Source organism: Narcine bancroftii, chromosome 4 (assembly GCF_036971445.1).
Source record: "Narcine bancroftii isolate sNarBan1 chromosome 4, sNarBan1.hap1, whole genome shotgun sequence".
NCBI lineage: Eukaryota > Metazoa > Chordata > Chondrichthyes > Torpediniformes > Narcinidae > Narcine > Narcine bancroftii.
The window spans coordinates 304,603,230-304,618,734 of NC_091472.1; the positions used below are offsets into that span (position 1 = coordinate 304,603,230).

Below are 15,505 nucleotides of genomic sequence, written 5' to 3' on the forward strand. Positions count from 1 at the left end.
ATTACCAGTCCCGGTGACACCAACCCTCGTGACCACTGCCACTTCTCTGCCCATTCTCCGAATTGGTTCAAGCCCTTCTGCACCCTCCTTGTTTCCTCAACACTCCCTGCTCCTCCACCCATGTAGCATTTTAAACAAAATATTTAATCAGGATTAAATTACAAAGCCAGTTGAAAAAGAAAGTCTGAGTGATAATTGTAGATACACTGCATGATTGATCAAATTTGCAGCATAATGTTTTAATTGATTTCTGAAGTAACAATATTTGACCAAGTAATATTGTAATGTGAAATCGAGGCAGAAAATGTTGAAAATGCACACGTGCTTCAGCATCTGCAAGAAGTGGATAAATGATTTATGGTTCAGATACAGCCCCATAATCATGACTCAATAATTGGAGATAGGCCATCACTTGGAGACAGAGGGAACTGAGTTTTTCCTTCAGCACAATGAACAAACCAAGTGCAGAATGCTGACCATACCTTCTCTATTCACCACCCCTCTCTTCACAAAACACACACACACACACACACACACACAAACAAACATACACACACACACACAAACAAACATACACACACACACACACACACACACACACACACACACACACACACACACACACACACACACACACACACACACACACACACACTCTACTGGCCATCAATCCATAGGATGTTGATGGTTCCTTACAGTCAGTTTGTGGGATTTGATACATGCATCCTGGAGTGGCTGTACAGGCCAATCCTTGCACAGGTCCAGACCCCACCCGCTTGACATCCCCCCCCAGATCCAGCGGCATGGTGAGGTCCAAGTTCTGTTGCAGTGAATGACCAGACCAAGCTTTGATGCAAGGAATGCCCATTCCACACTTCATGGCACGTTTTCTAGATGGCAGTTGACCCGACGAGAGGGTTCATCCGCCCTTTGACTGGTCTGATTTTTCGTCCTGCAGGTGTCTAACTGGGTTAGTCGCTGACCACCTGATGCACACATACACACGCATGCCCACAACCACCCATCCCAGCAAATCTAAATTCTGCTATGATCCAACACAGCATGAATATTACAAAACTTTTTTTTAAATGTCTTGCTTTGAAAAATACTCCATTATATATTTTGAGGTTGCGATTAAAGTTGAAAAAAAATTGTACAGATCTAGTTCACTATTTTTGGGTGACCTGGCTTTAAATAGCTGAAGAGTGTTTTAAACATATATTTGACCACTTGGTAGTTTTATATACAGCAAATTTAAAAAAAAACATTTAATTGCTTTTAAAAAGTTATTTTCCTAGCTTTTCTTTTGTCGTTTTCTTCCATCTAAGTTAATTGACTCATCTTATTGGCCTCCCTGAAGACTATAATTAGAAAAAACTGTTAATATAGTGAATATCTCAACCTGATCGGTTTCTACTGCAATATACCAGCAAATAGCCTTTTTTTTCATTGTTTTCAGTTATTTACTTAAACGTAGTGGACCAGACTGCTAATTTAAAGCACTTTATTTTTACAATTGCAATAGATGTAATTTTTCTTTTCAATTTCTTGACCTTTGGTGCAAGTTTGAATGAATTAGCACCAACAAGTGGAAATTCTGAAGCTGTACCTACAAGAAAATAAGGCAGAGCCATTCCTGTTGGAGCCGTTCAGTTTTTGGCACATCTTGATCCTCTGACACAAGATTTGCACAATCCTGAATATTTCCAATCTAGTGAAGGAAATGCCAATGACAAATAAGGTGATAATTATGGAATGGTATCATACATATTGCTTGCCATTTATTGGCCTGGCAATGCTGATGCAAGACACATCTGAATACAAAAGATGTCCAGCATTGATTCTTCCAAAAATTAATAGGAACTGCACTGGGACCCATTATTACATGGAGCAATTATTTTGAATTTGCATTGTTATTGTCACATGTATCAAAGCTTTGTTTTGCATATTATCCAGGCAAATTAACCCACACTTAAGTACAGCAGGAAGTGCATTAATAAAACAGTAATTTGGGATATAGTAACAGTAAAAAGTGTAGGCTGCAGTGTTATGAAGGCAAACTGCAGGAAAGAGAGAAAAAATACAGTTAAACAGTGCAAGGGTATCATTTTTTTTCAGAGTTGGATAACAGCAGAGAAGAAACTGTTCTTGAATCTGGATGTTTAGCTTGCAATCCATTACCAGAGGCCAGGTAGCATTTCCTGGCTGAAAACAAATAGCCTCTGTTAACTCTTGCATGTGCTATGAGTTTGTAACCACAAAACTTTTTGTCTCTACTCTCTTTCTGGGTTTCACTGGACAGTGACAAATCCTCCAAAGAAAATAAATCAGCCCGAGCCAAAAAAAAATCATCAGGCTTGATGTGTGGTAAATCCATCCCTCCTTCAATGTATACCCAACACTAAGCAAAGACTGGGATCACATCTGTAATCTGTAAAGTCAAAGAATATTGAAGGTTTGGCTCATGTTGGTTTTGAGTTAGCTCGTTTCAGTTGATGCACCAGAACAGGTCCTACAACTGATGAGGATGACATCAAAGAGGCTACTTTTAAGTGCTCAAGAGAGGAGAAATTTAAGTAAAAAAAGAAAACAGGATGGGAGTGGAAGAATTTCAATGCTTTTTTGCTTCTGTATTTACAGAATTTTGGCCAATTGCAGGAAGAGGGAATATTGATGTTTGCATTAAAAAATATTCTGTGATGTTTTTATTTAACGTTGACAAACTTTGGATAAAGAGTAGCAGTTAATGGAAAGGCCATTTTGGTGGTTGGTGGAAGTTGTCCTGGCTGTCTGTGAAAGTGTGATAGAGGGGAATAGGATTACATTTTCTAGGGATTTTGTACATATTGCTGAATCCTTCAGAGAATGTAAGTAGAGGCATTTGGGACCCATGGGCTTATCAAGGGGATCTGAATCCTGTGTCAATGGAATCATGAGGTCAAAGCACCTGGCAAAAATGTTGTGAATGGTGGTAAAATTGGAGGATTCAGTTAGTAATGGCCAGAGAGCAATAAAAAAAAGAAAATGCAGTAGAATAATTGAAATGGGTCAACAGAGCAGCTAGAACTAGATCCTTGCATTTTCAGATTTTCATGTTTAGCTGGAATGCTGAGCTTTCCAGGCAGTATTTCCCAACAACATGGTCTAGAACCAAAAGTGAACAGATTGGGCCAAATCAAACTGGGCCAACTACCCATGGTCATCAACTGTCCAATTCACTGTGCTTCTTGTGGACAATCCACAGATACTGGAAATGTTTAAAAAATGAAAACATAAGAGCAATAAAATTTAAAACTTTTTAAATCCCAACAATAAAACCATTTAAAATAATTTAATAATTTTAAATTAAGAACACTTAGCTCTCCCCTTCTAATCCTGGGAATGGAAATTCCCATTGCAGTTAGATGCTGGGTCTGTCTGTCTTGCTTGGTACGAGGAAGACAAATTCCCCCGGAAAATACCCAGGAACCCCAGCTCAAACTTCCAGTGACAGCAGAGCGACAGAGACACCAGCGTCTGTCACTCAGCACTTTCCAGGTCAAGGCACGTCAGCAGGTTACCTGGGAAAGGCTGGACACCAGTGCTTCCCTTAAACCACAGGTCACAGTCAAAGCGATTCAGCTCTCCTTTTCAAATTTCACCTTGTGTAATAGCACATGGTTTATTAGCGATCTCACAGTAAAGCATTCTCAATGGAAAAATAAAAGATTTGTGTCTAGTTTCATAAGAGAAACGGATCACTTGCAAACTGGAGTTTTGAATTCAATTGAAGCCATTAAGTGGGCTTTAGGGTACATTTGGGATAGATTTTAAGATCCAAATAAACAAGGGTAAGGAGTTAAACAAAAAAAATGAATGAAATGTAAGTAACAACCTTGAAAAAACATCTAACCATGACTAACTGAGGTGGATAAAGATTGTGAGTGTTAAAGGAAGCATAAATGTTAAGATGAATAATACAGCATAATAACCTGAATACGCCTGCGATTGTCTGATCTCAGAAGCTAAGCAGGCACAGGACTTGTCAATACTTGGAGGGGAGACTGCCAAGGAACACCAACTACTGTAGGTTTCTGTGAGGGGCGCTCGACAAATCCTGCCTTATGGTAGACAATAGTTAAAGAATTTCATATGTGTTATTTCTAAATGTAGTATTACGTGGCAGTCGTGGAACCTTTACCTTTGTTAAATGAACAATATAACAGGAGCTTCTTCAACTGTGCATAAAGTTATTGTGTGGTGAATTAAATGGGGAGCTGAAAGAGACAACGGCAGGAGAAATTATACCAGGAAATAAAGGAAAGGCTGAAACGTTAACACATATTTTGTTAGTGCAGTGAAAAGGTACATGTAGGAGACATTTGGAAAGGTGTGGGAACTCTTGAGCCCATTGTGGTAAACCACTGTTATACTGTGATTGGCTGCTATTGACTGGACACATCTCCCAAGAGCGCTCCTACCCATAGTCCCTTGCAGGCCACCCTTTTACTTTTGCTCTGATCAGTCAAGGAGGGGGATGGTTGTTTTATAGTTATATGTCTTTAGTTATTAAAAGCTCTCATTACAAATCTATCTACCTATGATGCTACTTTCAGGGAACTATGTATCTGTATTCCCATATCCCTCTGCTGTACTGCACTCCTCAGTGCCCTACAATTTATCTTGCATGAACACCTCACACTTGTCTGCATTAAATTCCATCTGCGATTTTTCAGCCCAGCTGATCCAAATCCCTCTACAAGATATGAAAATCATCTTTTCTGTCCACAATGCCTCCAATCTTAGTGTCATCTGCAAACTTGCTGATCCAATTTACCACATTATCATCCAGATCATTGATGTTGATGACAAACAACAATGGTTCCAGCACCAATCCCTGAGGCACATCACTAGTCAGAGGCCTCCACTCTGAGAAGCAATCATCCACCACTACTCTCTGTCTTCTCCTGTATAGCTAATGTTGAATCCAGTTTACTAGCTCACCATGAATACTGAGCATCTGAACCTTCCTGACCAATAACCCATGTGGGCCCTTGTCAAAGGCCTTACTAAAGTCCATGTAGACAATATCCACAGCCTTTCCTTCACCAACTTTCCAGGTAACATCCTCCAAAATCTCTATAAGATTCATTAAGCATGACCTACCACACATACAGCCATATTGACTATCCCTAATCAGTCTTTGGCTATCCAAATACTTGTGTATCCGATCTCTTAGAGCACCTTCCAATAATTTACCTACTACTGACATCAAGCTCATCGGCCTATACTTTCAAGGGTTACTTTTGGAGCCTTTTTTAAACAATAGAACTATGTGAGCTATCCTCCAATCATCCGGCACCACATCCAAGGCTAAGGATAGAATATTTCTGCATTAGCTTCCCTCCAGGTTTGAGGGTATATCTTATCAGGCTCTGGGTATTTACCTACCTTTATTTGTTTTAAGATAACAAGCATCTCCTCCTCTTTAATCTATATCAGTTCCATGACCTCACTGCTTGTCTTCTTAAATTCCCTTGATGGTGCCACTTTTCTGAGTAAATACTGATGAAAAAAAATTGTTTAAGATCTTCCCCATCTTTTTTGACTCCATACTCTGATCTTCAAGGGGACCCTCCTGCAATCAAGTTTCATTAATGGTCACAATGTTATAATTCCATGTGCCAATCCATGCTCTAAGCTCATCTGCCTTTCCTACAATACTCCTTGCATTGAAATAAATGGACTTGAGAAAATTTCCACCATGTACAACCTGTTGACTTCTAATGCTACATCCAATTTTCACATCATCTTTTCCCTCCGCTACTCCTCTATCTACTCTGGGATGGTTCCCATCCCCCTGCTCATCTAGTTTAAACCCCCTGGAGCAGCACAAGTAATCCTTCTCACAAGGCTATTAGTCCTCCTCCAGTTCAGATGAAATCTGTCCCATCAGAACAGTCCCATTTGCCCTCGAAGAGAGCCCAATGATCCAGAAACCTGAAGCCCTCCCTCCTGCACCATGCCTTTAGGCATGCGTAAAGCTGCATTATCCTCCTATTTCTAACCTCACTAGCACGTGGCATGGGCAGCAATCCTGAGATCACAACCCTGGAGATCCTGTCCTTCCACTTTCTGCCTGAATTCCCTGAACTCTCTTTGTAGGATTTCATCACCCTTCCTATCTATGTCTTTGGTCCCTACATGGACCACAACATCTGGCTGGTCACCCACCCTCCTGAGAATGTCGAGATAACTCAGACCCTGGCACCAGGGAGGTAACATATCATCCAGCATTCTTGATCACTTCCACAGAACCTCTTATCTGTTCCCCTAACTGTGGAATCCCCTATCACTACAGCTGGCCTCTTCTCCTCCCTTACCTTCTTAGCCACAAGACCAGACTCCGTGCCAAAGACTTGATCACTGTGGCTTGTCCCTGGTAGGTTATTCCCTCTCCCAACTGTATCCAAAATAGTATGCTTGTTATTGAGGGGATTGGTCACAGGGGAACCCTGTACTGCCTGCCTTTTCCTTTTTCCTCTCCTGGCTATCACCAACTACCCTCCTCCTGCCTCCTATGTGCTGTAGTGTTCCTGTAATTCCTGTCTGTCACCACCCTTAGCCTCCCAAATGATCCAGAGTTCATCCATCTCCAATTCTTTAACTCGGTTTGTAAGGAGCTACAGCTGGATGCATTTCTCACAGATGAAGTGTTCCTGATGACCCACATTCTGCAAGAAGAGCATTGCCCTGCCTTGGTTACCATTCCCACTGTTAATGACTAGTGAAAAAGATATTTAAGATAAATATAAACCTGCTCTACTTGCTGAATCTTTTTTTGTTCCTCATACAGGTTGGCCTTACTTGAACTCTTGCACCATCATCTCAGCCTCTTCTCACTGAAGCCTTACCAATCTGACTCAGTACACCCCAATGATGCCTGCTCCTCTACACAGTCCCTCCATTTTATTGTGATGCTTGGGTCACCTGACCTCAATTGCCCAATCAGCTTCTTCCCGCTGAGTCTGAGCTTACCTTTAAATTCATGACCTCACTCCTCCCCGACCATAGGACCCCCTAAATGAGTCTCTCCCTAATGTCTACATTTCATCGTTCCACCCTTGGCAATTGCGTCTTCTCCAGTCACTGGACCGGTTTTTGTTTGAACCTTTGTCTTTGTAGTTCCTAAAACCTACGTTAATGGGCGTGTTTTTGGAACATCCATTTCTGTATCCCTTGCTAGTGTTTGAAGGTATGCATGTTATTGGGCGCTATCAGTTGCCCCAATAATTACGGAGACAAAGACTGAGGGGAACGATAGGCTTTATCATACAAGAGACTGCTGGCCCGGGTCCAGGCTAGGGAAAATGAGGAGAGGAAGATGGGACTCGACCTTTATGGCCTGGGTCACATGGGGGAGGAGACCAGGACAGGAAGTCACCAGGAGGGCGGGCCAGGCAGTACATACAATCATATCACCACATATGTAAAGTGTGTTCCTACCTTAAAAGCACTGGTTAAATGCAAGTTATTGCTGTTGAGGTGATGCATGGTCCGAAAAATAAGTTGTAACAGGACTGTTTGGGTGTGTGTGCGTGTATATTCCAGCTTAGTCAGTCATTAGTAAAAGATTACAACCCCATTGATAATGCAGGAGGGGAAATATTTGAACTCAACTGCACAATAATGGACTAAATTCAGTGATTCTCAACCTTTTTGTTTACATTTACATACCACTTTAAGTATTCCCTGAGCCATAGGTGCTCTGTGATTAGTAAGGGATTGCTTATGGTGGCATGTAGGTGGAAAGAAAAAGTTTGAAAACCACTGTTTTAATTGTACCTAATTGACTCGTTATGTGCACGGTTTCATAACTCCAAAGGAAATGGGCAATGACAATTTTTCTCAAGCAAAATATTTCAGTAACAATTGGGTCTAGAGCAATGATTCTCAACTTTCCCTTCCCCCTCACATACCACCTTCAGCAATCCCGTACTAACCATAGAGCACCGATGGCATAGGGGTTACTGAAGGTGGTATGTGAGGGGGAAGAAAAAGGTTGAAAACGACTGGGCTATATGCAGCTCAGCACCTTCCAGTGGCAATGTGGAGCAACCAATGTAAGCTGATGCAGGTTGCCTTAAACTTCAAGTGAGTGAGTGGAATAGCTGCCCTTCATGACAGCTCAGGCAATGTATCACCCAGCAGAGCCAAGAGCAATTAAAGTTCCGCAACTACATAATATGACAGACTAAAGTGCAAAAAAAATTGAACATCATACATACCAGAAGGAAATGGCAAAAAAGTTAATGTCACCGGCAGTCGCTGCACTTTAATGCCAATGACATTGCCAGATGTAAAAGAGTGGTATGATAAGGTATACATGAATTGCAACCAAGAGTAGGAATGATACAAGAGTGGAAAATGGCAAATCTTAACCTGCACAGTGAAACCCAAAGGTATAAAAATAATTATATTTTAATTATGAAGTCAATATATCTGAAATTTTATCAAATATTTCTTTTGTGTTTGGAGAAGCAGAGTCTCTTGAATAAACACTTGGAATGATTGACGTATCTAGAGGAGTCTTTGTGCCACAAACATTTGTGGATTGCATGCACAAAAGACGGCTGTGTCCTTATCGAGCAACTTCTGTCACTTCTTAACATCAGGAACGATCACATGGATGGTTATTTTGAAGAGTAGGCCAGCAGCCAATTGATGCAAATCAAAATCTTATAAACATCAAGTGATTAAAATGGCAAAATGTTCTCTAGTTTTGGTTTAAAAATGTCACACACCATTGATGGAGACGCTCAGGTTGTACTTTAAATAATATTACGGTTTATCGAAGTATTCTATACTGAGCTACTTTAGACATCAGTGTACACATTGTGGAATCACTGTACACGTTGTCAAGTTCATGTATATGCAGGGAAGTCGCTGTGGAGTCCAGTGCAAGAATGACACCTCCAGGCTTGCATGCTAGTCTTATGTTCATCCCTGCTTCTGTCACATGGACAGAAAGTGACATAATCAGCGATGTCATCAGCCCAGATTAAAAACCTGTGTTATCACCACAATGGGATATTATTGTTTGTTGAAACACAAAGTTGTCTGCAACAGCGGCATTTCCTCATGAGTATGACATCAATTGGTCTTGCTTGCATCATCAACTTAATTCTGCCATCTCTTAATCTTGCTTATGATGGTCGTCAGAAAATTGTGAAGAACAGCACCTTATATTCTGCCTGAGTAGTTTACACCCAACAGCACCAGCATTGAACTCTCCAGTCCTAACTCACAACTTCGCCATTCCTTTCTCCCTTCTCCTCATTCAGCTAGGTTCTCTCACACTCATCCTCCATTCCTATCGCCCTGTTACCTGATTCCCTTCCCCTTCCCACATTCTCCACCACACACACATCCTTCCCACCATCTCTCCTCCCCTACAGATCCAATCCCTCCCTCCCATGGTTCTGTTAATTTCCTGCCTTCAGCAGCCATCTCTGTCTTCATCCTCCCTTCCGGCTTCCATCTGTTTCCCTCCTTCTTTCTACTTCTACCAATCACGGTCTCCCAACTCGACCCCATCTGGTTCCATCTGTCCCTCATCCTTCTGTCCTCCTTGGTCCATCTTCCACCCACTGACCTCTTCACCCTCTCTTTAATACCACCCATCTCCCCTCTTTTTTATCAGTCCCAAAGCAGGCTTTCAACCCAAAACGTTCACTGCCCATTTTCTTCCATGGATGCTGCCTACCCTGCTAGCTTGTTCCAGCAGTGTGGGTTTTTTTGTTGTCGTTCCAGCTTGTTCGTCCTGTTATTTTTTTTTAAGCACTCTCCACTCCTTGGCTGCGTTTCTCAATGTTGCATTCTTTGGCTGGCAAAGATCTGAAGCATCAAGTTCACCACAGCAACCCTTCAGCCAAAGACTATTGAGTACGTTTTCTCCTCTGACTGATCGGTGCGGCCAACTCAGGAAATGAAAGTAGCAAAGCTTGCTCGTGATGTTCCATCTGCTGAATTGTTTTCATTAGCTCAGAGATGATTTAGGGGCTTAGGGTAAGTTATGATGATCTGTAGTTGCAGATGGTAATGGAAGCTCTCCCAAAAAAAAATCAAGGTGATCCTAGTGGGCAATCGATGACTGGCTCAAAACAAAAGCATTGTGTTAGCCCTCTGCTTGAATAGGTCCACCTGTTGATCAAAACTGAGCACTTTTCTCTGGTCTACCCAAAGGTCAAGGTATAGAAAAAATGACTGGCTGTAATTTTAGGTACCTGCATATGAATATAAGGAAAGGGAGCAGGAGGAAGTCATCTCTGCCATTCAATAAGATCATGGCTGATTAGCCTGTGGACTCAGATCTACCATTCTGAAAATGGACTAACCGTTAGGAAAAAAATGGTGTAAAAGTTAACAGAAGAAAGCAAATGAGCCACTGGCTGGCGAAGGCTGCAGGGCATCACTGAGAGCAGCTAGAAAAGCCACTGTTGCATAAAACCTCGGGCTTTTGGTGACTTTTTCATTTTTTAGAAATCACTATAGCAAGATATATCTTTCACATTTCACTTTTGCACTTCACAAAGATTTTGCTGTACAAATCACAAGGGGCATAGATAAGGTAAATAATTATAGTCTTTTTCCTATCTAAAACTAGAGGGCATAGATTCAGGGTGAAAGGGGAAAGATTTAAAATGAAATCAGGGTCAACTTATTCCACGGACAGAAGGTGGTGGGTAGGTCGATCAAACGGCAAGAGGGAGTGGCAGAGGCATGTACGATTACAATGTTTAAGAGACATTTAGACAGGTTCATGGAGGGGAAACGTATAGAGGGAGAAAGGTCAAGCACAGAAAAATGGTACCAGACAAGTTGGTCGCAATAGACATTGGGCAGAAGGGCCTGCTTCCATGCTCTAAAACTGACTCTATTCAGTAGCCCTTTAAAAGGCAGATCCCTTGACTTGCATACTCTATTTTCTGATGAAAGGTCAATGGCATGAAATGTTTTTCTCTCCACAAATGATACCTGACTTGCTGAGTCTTTCAAGAGTTTTTGATTTTAATGATAGATACCATATAACCATATAACCACTTACAGCACAGAACAGGCCAGTTTGGCCCTACTAGTCCATGCCGTAGCAAATCCCCACCCTCCTAGTCCCACTGACCAGCACCCGGTCCATACCCCTCTAGTCCCCTCCTATCCATGTAACGATCCAGTCTTTCCTTAAATGTAACCAATGATCCCGCCTCGACCACGTCTGCCGGAAGCTCATTCCACATCCCCACCACCCTCTGCGTAAAGAAATTTCCCCTCATGTTCCCCTTATAATTTTCCCCCTTCAATCTTAAACCATGTCCTCTAGTTTGAATCTCCCCCTTTATTAATTGAAAAAGCCTATCCATGTTTACTCTGTCTGTCCCTTTTAAAATCTTAAACACCTCGATCAAGTCCCCTCTCAATCTTCTACGCTCCAGAGAAAATTGTTATTGTGATATACTTATTATTTGCTCAAAACAGTTAAAGCACAGAATGTGAAATCACTAATTCATTTGCATTTCGTTTTAGTTTTTTGACACTGTTTGATTGATTTGCCTTTTGGCTCTTCTTTTTTTAACTTTATTTGAAAGATCTTTAAAAAAAAACAACATACAGTCCAGTAACAAAAAGAAATCAATTTTGTATAAGTATGAAAAAGATAACAAAAGCCCCACCCCATCTGCCAGCTCTCTTAAGGAGAGCCAAAGATATGAATAAAAAGAATAACTGAAAATATTTACAATAAATCAAAGTATATCTATTTAGATATACTCCAAGTAAGGAGACCATTTATTAACAAAAAAAGAATAATTGTCATGCAAGTTATATGTAATTTTTTCCATAATAGTGCAAGGTTTCAATTCATTATGCCAACGTTCTATATTAATCTCTATATTATCTTTCCAAGTACTAGCTACACATTTTCGAGCTACAGACAACACTAAGCGTACAAATGCAATTTGAAACTTATCCAACCCTAATCCCCTCAAAGAGACCATATAACCCAATTTAAAAAATCGATGGGTCTAATGGTAATTTAATGTTATATAATTTTCCCAAAACTAACCTAATTCCTTCCCAAAATGGTTGTACTTTAACACAAGACCAAACAGCATGTAACAAAGTTCCAGTACATAAACAACATCTAAAACAAGAATCCGAATGACTAAAACAATATTTTTTCAATTTCTCCGGAGTTAAGTATAACTGATGTAGAAAATTATAATTAACCATTCCATATTTTACATTCATCAATTTAGTTACACTGCCATGACACATATCCTCCCAATTATCTTCCGGAAAAATATATGTTAAATCATTTTCCCATTTAAACCTAGATTTTTCCCATTCCGGTTTATTCATACTATCTTGTAACACTTGATCCATAACTGAAATATAACCCTTCTTTGGTACAGAGGAAATCAAAGATTCAATTTTCATCAATATAGGTAAATTCATCTCTTTACCATAATTATCTTTTACCAAAGTTCTAAGTTGGTAGTACAGAAATAAAGAATTTACAGATATATCAAATCGTTACACCATGTCTTTATACCCTTAGAATCCCAACCCTTTAAATGATTATTAAACATTTAAAATGAAATAAGCTGGTTATTATATAATAGAGTTAAAATTGATAATTTACCTTTTGATCCTAAAACCATATTTCTTTTCGTCCAGACCTTTAACAAATGTTTTAATACCGGCATATTACATTCCCGCAGCAAGTTCATATTCCATCGAAATATAAATTGATGTACCTCAACTTCAGAAATATAAGCCCAACTTTCACCCAACTTGGGGGTTGATCCAAGTCCATCAATCTACTAACAAATTTCAACTGAGCTGCTTCGTAATAATTTTGAAAATGAGATAAATGAAGTCCACCTAGGCCTTTTGGCTCTACACTGCAAAATAAATAAATACCAGCCTTCCAGTGAATTAGGTGAAGAAGGACCAGGAACCATTGCTGCAGGCACACGCTACACACACACATGCCACACACACACATGCACACACTACATACATATGCAAAATACCACACATGCACACACCATACATGCCCACACACAAATACATTACATGCACATATGCTACACACACTCATGCTAGATGCACATGCTGCATGCACTATACACATGCACATGCTATACACATGCACATGTCATATGCACACATGCTACACCTGTAGACAGTACACACACTGTACACATGCATATGCTACACACATTACATACAGGCAACCGACAAACACATGCTAAACAAACACTACACTCAAGCGCTACACTCACAGACATTACACACACACATTACAATACACATACACACATTACATATAGACTTCACACATACACATCACTCATATGTCTCACACATGTCTCACACACACACATGACAAACACACACATATTACAAACACACATTACAAGCATGCACATTACAAACACACCATACATTACACAAACACATCATACACACAAACACATGTAAACATCACAGACACACACCATACATCACACACACCCCTCTCTTGCACACACACACACACACACACACACACACACACACACACACACACACACACACACGCACACACACAGCCCTCTCTCTTGCACACATTCCCACCTTTCTCTCTCACACACATCTCTCCCAATGCCGTCACTAGGGTTGGTGTCATCCAGTGTAGTAACTCATGGTGTCACCCCCCCACATCACCTTCCCTCCACCCCTGCCATGGACCTCCTCCCATACCAGACTATACAGAATCCTTAGAAGTTTTTTGTATTAAATGGCACTCATAAATTATAATTCCTGTATATCACTGGATGTAACGGCAATAGTAGTGAGATAAACAACTAGCAAAATTAAAATTATACCTTTAAATTACAATATCATTCACACAGCCTAAATGTATTTACAAATATTAATTACCATAATATTGTAGCTAAAACACCAGATAATTTGACAAAAGCAACGACTATAAAAACACCAGCAGCAATGAAAACATCAGCGTGTGCTGGTGGCTCATGCAGATGAAACCACGTTATTTGAAGTATCATTGTAATTGGGAAATAATGACAGCTTTGACCAGCGTGCATTCGAAGGTTCAAAAAGTAAATTACCATAGAGTTTTAGCCCGTACATTCTACGTAGCACAGACCCCTGAACAAAGGCAACTGGGCCACAGCTCTTCCTTAGTCCAGGACAGTCAACCAGCATGGATGGGCCTCCATTCTGTTGTTAATAAAAACCTATCAGTTTCTACATAATTTCTTCGAAGTAATTAATGTGCATTATACATCCCTCTCTCTCACACACACACAACTCTCTCTTTCACATACACCCCTCTCTCTCTCACACACACACACACACACACATCCCTCGCTCTCTCACACATCCCTTGCACTCTTTCACACACACACACCCAATCACCCCTGTCTCACTCACACATACACATCTATCTCACACACATACACCTCCTTTGCTCTCACACACACTCCTCTCTCTCCTTCTCATGCACATACCTCTCTTTCACACACACACTCCCATCTCTCTCACACACAAATACACAGGAAATCTGTGACAGGAACTACACGTGACTGACATCCCCAGGGCTGGTCCTACTCCAGAAGCATGTGAGGAGCTATCAGTCTGACCCCCTGGTTGAAAGGGTCCACCTCCTCCATGCCAATCCCCAATGTGACATACCCTGATGGATATGTCTCTGTTAGGGATTTGGCTCCCCCAGAGGCCCTGGAGACCTCCAAGGATCACCACACACACACACACACACACACACACACACACACACACACACACACACACCCCTCACCATTGAACACGCATGATGAACCTGACCCCTGGTACCCTTCCCCTACCCCAAGGGAGGATACACCAGACTCATTGGCGCTTACCAACCAGCACAATATTAATGAGCATGTACAGGTACTCAAGACCATCCAGGACCCTGTCGCTGCACCTCAACCTCTACCAGTACTACGATGGTCCCAGCAAAGGACCAGACCACCTGAGAGACTTAATTTGTGACTTTGTAAGTTCCACTTCACCCTGCTGCACGCTTTTTTAAAAAAAACAAGGGGTGAATGTGGTAAACTACTGTTTGCATATAATTATCTGGTCAGGCACACCATTGGCCGATTGTGCCTGTGGCCCTCCTCCCCACAGGCACCTGGATAATGATCACTGTTCCACAACCCCTTCCTCAGTGCAGGTCAGTCGAGCAGTATGAATATGTCTTTGTTCTTCTGTTGTTTCATCATCAAGCCGTTCATGTAATTGATGGTGCATCACACACACACACACACACACACACACACACACACACACACACACACACACACACACACACCCCTTTCTCTCTCACACATACCATACACACACTCCTCTCTCTCACACACGTGCGCTCTGACCTCTATTTCACACACACACACCTCTCTCTCACACACATACCCAC

At 41.1% G+C, this 15,505-nt stretch overlaps 1 long non-coding RNA gene across 6 annotated transcripts in view; it reads right to left on the minus strand.

Annotated features, from left to right (window-relative positions):
* LOC138760185 (uncharacterized) overlaps positions 1–6,918 on the minus strand; it is a 49,658-nt gene extending 42,740 nt beyond the window's left edge. For 3 of the 6 annotated variants that reach the window (XR_011355497.1, XR_011355495.1, XR_011355496.1), the window contains exons 1-2: positions 6,797–6,918; positions 5,431–5,544 (exon numbers count right to left, since the gene is read on the minus strand). This is a non-coding gene — a long non-coding RNA (uncharacterized lncRNA). The remainder of the gene's footprint in view (positions 1–5,430; positions 5,545–6,796) is intronic. The other 3 variants (XR_011355499.1, XR_011355494.1, XR_011355498.1) reach the window with 1 other exon arrangement.
* Between the last annotated feature and the right edge of the window lie 8,587 nt (positions 6,919–15,505).